The sequence below is a fragment of the Triplophysa rosa genome, linkage group LG2, assembly GCF_024868665.1.
Source record: "Triplophysa rosa linkage group LG2, Trosa_1v2, whole genome shotgun sequence".
NCBI lineage: Eukaryota > Metazoa > Chordata > Actinopteri > Cypriniformes > Nemacheilidae > Triplophysa > Triplophysa rosa.
The window spans coordinates 10179257-10186354 of NC_079891.1; the positions used below are offsets into that span (position 1 = coordinate 10179257).

Consider the following 7098-nt stretch of genomic DNA (forward strand, 5'->3'; position numbering starts at 1 on the left):
TTTGCCACAGTAACTTTCCACTGAGTAAAATAGAAAGCACATGACAAAAGCACACAGCTTAATGATTTAATGAAAGAAAACACTTATTGATTATATTGATAATTAAATCATACTTTTATCTGAAAAATATTTCCACAATGTGAAAGTATAAGCTGAAGACGTTTGTAAAATGACACAAGTTTTTGTACTTGAGCTGTGGTGGGTTTCACTCGCGCACGCACGCACGCACGCACGCACGCACGCACGCACGCACACACACACACACACACACTCTAACGGTGTTTTTAAACACATCATTTTTAATCATGTCACGGACACATAAAATAATCACATAAGTAGGCCGTATATATATATTTTATTCGTATATATGAATGCACGTACTCCAAAAATCTTGTAAATATAATAATTTAAATGGAATATGTTACTGTAATTGAGGACCGACGCAGCCTTCGCGTGGTAGGCTATGCATTATGTTTTTTCAATATGTAACCAGTCTAAAAGTAGTCTGAAACCAGCCTTGTGATATGCCAGGATGAACATGGTAACACGTGCTCAGAGACTAGTGAAGCATCCAATCCACCGACATTTGGGAGTTGTATAATTTAATAGTCACATATTCCACTGACAGGTGTTGCTGGATTTATTTGTTTCTATTAACCTTACTTAGCAAATTGTGCATCTAACATAAAATAAATATGTACATAAAATCTAATAAATATAATATAATACAAAATATATAAAAATATAAATATATTTCAAGAACACAACACTTATTTTCACACAGAATATTAATGTTATTTTACAAAAACAAAATGATATTTACATACAATATTTACAACATCCCACAATATTCACAGGGTTGTCAGGGTTGAAGAAACAAGACACATGGATATTTTTGTCTTGTATTTCCTGCAAATTCCATGTCCTCTCGTCTCTGAAAAGTGAACAAGAAAGGAGCCCGGATTTCTTCTTCGTCCATGTCACCTTCATAAAATGTGTTTATAAATAAGTCACACATTGTGATCATCCTCCTTCATTCTTAAAATCTTTGGCAGTTCAATCTTCCCAGCAAAGTGGCGTTGGTTCTCCTCCACCCACTCACAGGCCAGATGAATATTTCTCATGACCGCTGAGTCCTTTGTGCAATATAAGAAATTCCAATAATAATGTAATTAATCAAGTGCTGCTCATAAACACTTAAACAAAAAAGGTATACATAAACAAACAATAGTCAAGTAATACATAAAGATTTCCTCTACATACAGAGATTCTTGGTGTTGGGGTAATTCTCATCTGACTCAGGTGGAGTGACTTCTGTTTCATCTTTCTTTCTTGGGCAACTGGCTGTGGGATTTGACGGTAGAAAGTGACAGACATTACAATGTTTTAGGTGTGCATCATTTTATTTTTTTATACTGCATGCATACTGGAAATGCACATTATGGAGGTTTTAACCAAACATATAGTTATCAATATCATACCTTGTCAGAGGAAATGCCTGAATTAACTGATAGCATTACCACTTTCTGGTTGTATGTCAGACTGATTAAAGATAGCAACTGAAAATCTGATTTTTTTTATTCTTTTGATGGTGTTCTCAGTCCCTCTTGCTTAACAAATAACCATAAATAGATGCAAACTTACCAAAGCAAAACCAAATGGCCTTGAGAGCATAACAGAGAGCCTACTGAAATATAGAACCAAAACTATATTAAGAAATGTTTGTGGTTGGCACACAACAAGTCTGGTAATGACTTTTTGTTCAATGTTTAGGCAAACCTTTATGTTTGCTCATAGTTTTGTTAAAAAATATGTACTGTATTCTTTCATAACTCTCCACTACAGATATTAAAGAGGTACATGCAAAGAAGTTAAAAAGCTGTACCTCAAAATCTGTCAGTACAGACATGTTCCAATGGCCTGGAGAAATGGAATTCACCAATTTTCTAAAGAAATACAACAAAACAATACACAGATTAAATAACAATATGGGCATTCAAATCCAAATAAAGACAGAATTCATCATATTGCAATAAAAATTTTATGGTTTTAAAGAGAATGTCCCCTTCCTCTTCATAATGCATGACACATTTCAGTTCATGAAATCACATAAGTATTGTTCCATCACTCCTCACACCTGTAAAAAAAAATCATTTTGTAGCTAGTTCATTTAAAAATAAATACAGGATAAAACAAGGTGGTTTTCATAAGAACACAGACATTCATTTGTGTTAGTATAAACTCCAAACATGTGCATATTATTAGAGTGAATTCAGATGCCATTTTTGGTTTTAATGCATTTACATTACAGGTGTTGTTTTGCTGAAATTTCAGTTACCTTTTGCCAGTGTCTTCTGTTAATATGAACCAGCAAGTTCCTTTGATATATCTGAATTCCAAAGTGTGTGCAAGTCACCCTGATTTGTTGCCGGACACATAATCTTTTTGGAGGTGGTGGTGGTGCTGCTGGCAATGGAAGCTATCCGGATGTTTTTACAGGTTTTAAAAGCTTTAATAATACCATCCCATCTGATTACTGTTGAAATGCAATAGCAGCAGTGAAAATGTGGTGATGGTCTGCAGTTTAGATCACACATGATGATGGTTAAATCTAAAATGTAAAAAGAATAAATTAGCACAATTGTCTTGTTTACAACAGCAATGTTTATAGTGCATTGCCTAGGAAGAAATGCCTAGAGGTGAAATGCCTTGCTCTAAAGCACAACATAAGCTAAAAGAGTCTAGGGTATTTATATAGTTATTCATGAATTTTACAATGATTTAAACTAAATGTAATGTAAAAACGTACAACAAAAATGTAATGTACAGTAATGCATAACAACAACAACAACAACAACAAGTATTTGAACCCCTGAGATTCCGACTTCTCAAAGGGTTCGCAACACAAGAAAATGAACAACAACAACAAGTATTTGAACCCCTGAGATTCCGACTTCTCAAAGGGTTCGCAACACAAGAAAATGTTATCGATATGTTTTTATTAAGTATTATAAGAAGAAGAAGGTAGTATAATTAAATCATTCACACATGTACCTTCTTGTTGAACTGAATTTTGCATGTGATTAGCTACATGATTTTAGAGCTTGTGTAAATGGTTAAAAATCAATTTACAGTAGGCATAGTGGTGTTTTATGCAGCACACTGTGCATCTCTCAATAGACAGCAGGGGATCATGTTGCATCTGTGCAAGTTAAACAAACATTTAAATAAATCAATACATAAAAACTATGATTCAAAACACACACACTAACGTTACACATGCTAAATGTAGCATTGGGGATGGGATGTCGCTTTAACGCTAAAGTTAACCTACTCCCGATTAATGTCAGGAAGTGAAAAATAATTAGCAATGTCGAGACAGCAATAGATCTATGGGAAAAAATGATGCATGTCTCAATGTTAAGTTTATTTTTAGTGGACGTTTTTCTTACCGTGCGATGCAAATTGTGTAAATTCCGATGGCTTGTACACGGAGTAGCTCAAGCTCCGCCCACTAGGTCCCACGAGGCCCCTCCCTTGGCTCTGCAACGAGTACCACTTGTCACATTCTGGTCTTTATATGCTCCCACTAATGGTTGATTGATCATCAAAGCATCACTTAGAATCGATGACTGACAGAAGCACGACCCAATCACAGTTCCTGTGAGGTGATAGTAGCGAGAGAGAGAGATCTCTCCTAGATCAATACGGGACGTAACAGATATGTTAAAAGCACATTTTAGTTAATATTCATGGTGTCTCCAAATAGCACAGATGAGTACATGTTCTTAAGATTATTTTAAGAATATTATTATTATATTAAATCCATAATTAATGCGTGAAAATAGAGCACTAAGTATGCTATGGGAGTGCACTTTTTTTCACCGGGGTTGAGTTAAAAACACTACACATTCAAGAGATGTCCAAAATGTGTGCAGTAATTAATTTAGGGTGGAGTTATCAAGTTTTACTGAAAGTTTGAGGATCCAATGGAGTTACAGGGTCAATGTCACTATAATTTGCCTTTGGTGTCCTCATCAGAATCACTGAGCCATCATGTGAGGTTTTATTATAGGTGGCTAAATATTTACACACATACAATTGCAATAAGAAGAATCTTGATTTTTTTCTCATTTTATACCACCTTCTTTGATTCAATGTACAGGTGCTGGTCATATAATTAGAATATCATCAAAAAGTTGATTTATTTCACTAATTCCATTCAAAAAGTGAAACTTGTATATTATATTCATTCATTACATACAGACTGATATATTTCAAATGTTTATTTCTTTTAATTTGATGATTATAACTGACAACTAATGAAAATCCCAAATTCAGTATCTCAGAAAATTTGAATATTACTTAAGACCAATACAAAGAAAGAATTTTTAGAAATCTTGGCCAACTGAAAAGTATGAACATGAAAAGTATGAGCATGTACAGCACTGAATACTTAGTTGGGGCTCCTTTTGCCTGAATTACTGCAGCAATGCGGCGTGGCATGGAGTCGATCAGTCTGTGGCACTGCTCGGGTGTTATGAGAGCCCAGGTTGCTCTGATAGTGGCCTTCAGCTCTTCTGCATTGTTGGGTCTGCCATATCACATCTTCACAATACTCTTCCTCTTCACAATATCCCATAGATTTTCTATGGGGTTAAGGTCAGGCGAGTTTGCTGGCCAATTAAGAACAGGGATACCATGGTCCTTAAACCAGGTACTGGTAGCTTTGGCACTGTGTGCAGGTGCCAAGTCCTGTTGGAAAATGAAATCTGCATCTCTATGAAGTTGGTCAGCAGCAGGAAGCATCAGAAGCGTCTCGCCTGGGCTAAAGACAAAAAGGACTGGACTGCTGCTGAGTGGTCCAAAGTTATGTTCTCTGATGAAAGTAAATTTTGCATTTCCTTTGGAAATCAGGGTCCCAGAGTCTGGAGGAAGAGGAGAGGCACAGAATCCACGTTGCTTGAGGTCCAGTGTAATTTTTCCACAGTCAGTGATGGTTTGGGGTGCCATGTCATCTGCTGGTGTTGGTCCACTGTGTTTTCTGAGGTCCAAGGTCAACGCAGCCGTGTACCAGGAAGTTTTAGAGCACTTCATGCTTCCTGCTGCTGACCAACTTTATGGAGATGCAGATTTCATTTTCCAACAGGACTTGGCACCTGCACACAGTGCCAAAGCTACCAGTACCTGGTTTAAGGACCATGGTATCCCTGTTCTTAATTGGCCAGGAAACTCGCCTGATCTTAACCCCATAGAAAATCTATGGGTTATTGTGAAGAGGAAGATGCGATATGCCAGACCCAACAATGCAGAAGAGCTGAAGGCCACTATCAGAGCAACCTGGGCTCTCATAACACCTGAGCAGTGCCACAGACTGATCGACTCCATGCCACGCCGCATTGCTGCAGTAATTCAGGCAAAAGGAGCCCCAACTAAGTATTGAGTGCTGTACATGCTCATACTTTTCATGTTCATACTTTTCAGTTGGCCAAAATTTCTAAAAATCATTTCTTTGTATTGGTCTTAAGTAATATTCTAATTTTCTGAGATACTGAATTTGGGATTTTCATTAGCTGTCAGTTATAATCATCAAATTAAAAGAAATAAACATTTGAAATATATCAGTCTGTGTGTAATGAATGAATATAATATACAAGTTTCACGTTTTGAATGGAATTAGTGAAATAAATCAACTTTTTGATGATATTCTAATTATATGACCAGCACCTGTATGTGATTTTGGCATGTCCCACACACTGCTCATCTAACCTCATTTGAGTGTGTGCCCCTGAAAATGCTGTCCACCCTGTCATTATGGGGTGAATGCCCCTTTAAGATATCAACTGATGTACTCCGTGACATCTCGTCCCCCATTTTGCTTTTCCTCAGTGGAGGTTAAAACATCTGCTGCACACCCAGTAAATATCTACACTTATATTTCCCAGTTTTCATCATATTGTGTTTGTAGTTGGATGTTGTCAAGCTTAACAATCCACCCTGTCATAGTGAAATATTAATTAATATAAAAACTTTTCAGAAATTCAAAATATATATATTAAACAGTGCCCAGACAGCTTCAATATTGTGAATACCATGTGTTCATTAAATGCTAACTTTAGCCAAAATGTCCACCCTGTAATTGTCCACCCAGTCACCAACAAATATCATATAATACAACAGTTATAACACATAATATAACTGTAGATGCTATACATGAAAGGATAATATACATGTTTTTGGCAATATTGGTATCAGCATGTGTTTTGATAATGATATGTTTTGATTTATTCTAGTTTGAATTTGTCCATGACATGGTGGACGTCATTTGTGGTTTGTGCATACAATGTCTGCTTGCAGTTAAATAATAAAAAATGTGGGAGCTTGACCAACGTACATTTCTAAAAGCCTAAGGCCTCCTTAATACAACAATTATAAAGTTGAATATATATTTTTTATCTGAGATTTTTATTTTGGAAATTTTGAAGTCTCAAATGCACTTTATGATATTGACCCTACAAGCTTTCATCACAAGCTCTTCTTAACAATTTTCACAAGTTAAATATTTACAAACCCGCACAGGCAGATATAAACAGGTGACCAAAAGTAATAATTTATAAACCTCCCAAAAATATATAAACATATCTTTATGATGAGGCACGGTTAGATGTTCATTTTTTAAAAAGAAAATGTAAAATTAAGAGGATGGTATAGATATCATTGGATGATAGTGACATGATGATAGAACTTCATATCAGAGAGAAGTACACTGGATTTACATAAGTGACCACTTAGGAGGCTATGATCAGCTCATTATTGCAGTGTTGCTGTTTCAGAAAGGACAAATTATTGGCAAGCATCAAACAAGAAACCAGCTATGAGATTGCTAAAATCACCAAAACCAGATTAGAAGTCCAGCACATTAATAAAATCTTGAATGGTTGTGATTGGAGACCATTGAGGAACTATATTTTCAGATTTTCATTGATATATTTGTGATTTATAAATGTATATTCAGATTTACATTTATATATTAGGAATTCATAACTATATATTTAGATTTACATTTATATAATCGGGATTTATAACTGTATATTCGGA

General features: G+C 35.5%; 1 long non-coding RNA gene across 2 annotated transcripts; it reads right to left on the reverse strand.

Moving 5' to 3' along the window:
• Positions 1-370: 370 nt before the first annotated feature.
• LOC130569347 (uncharacterized) lies at positions 371-2581 on the reverse strand. Of its 2 annotated transcripts, none has more exons than XR_008964817.1 (3): positions 1886-2581; positions 1645-1684; positions 371-1136 (listed from the first exon to the last, which is right to left on the reverse strand). It is a non-coding gene; the product is annotated as an uncharacterized LOC130569347 (long non-coding RNA). The 2 variants fall into 2 exon arrangements; XR_008964818.1 differs by lacking the exon at positions 371-1136 and adding an exon at positions 1280-1344 and having other exon boundaries at positions 1645-1687.
• Positions 2582-7098: the final 4517 nt, after the last annotated feature.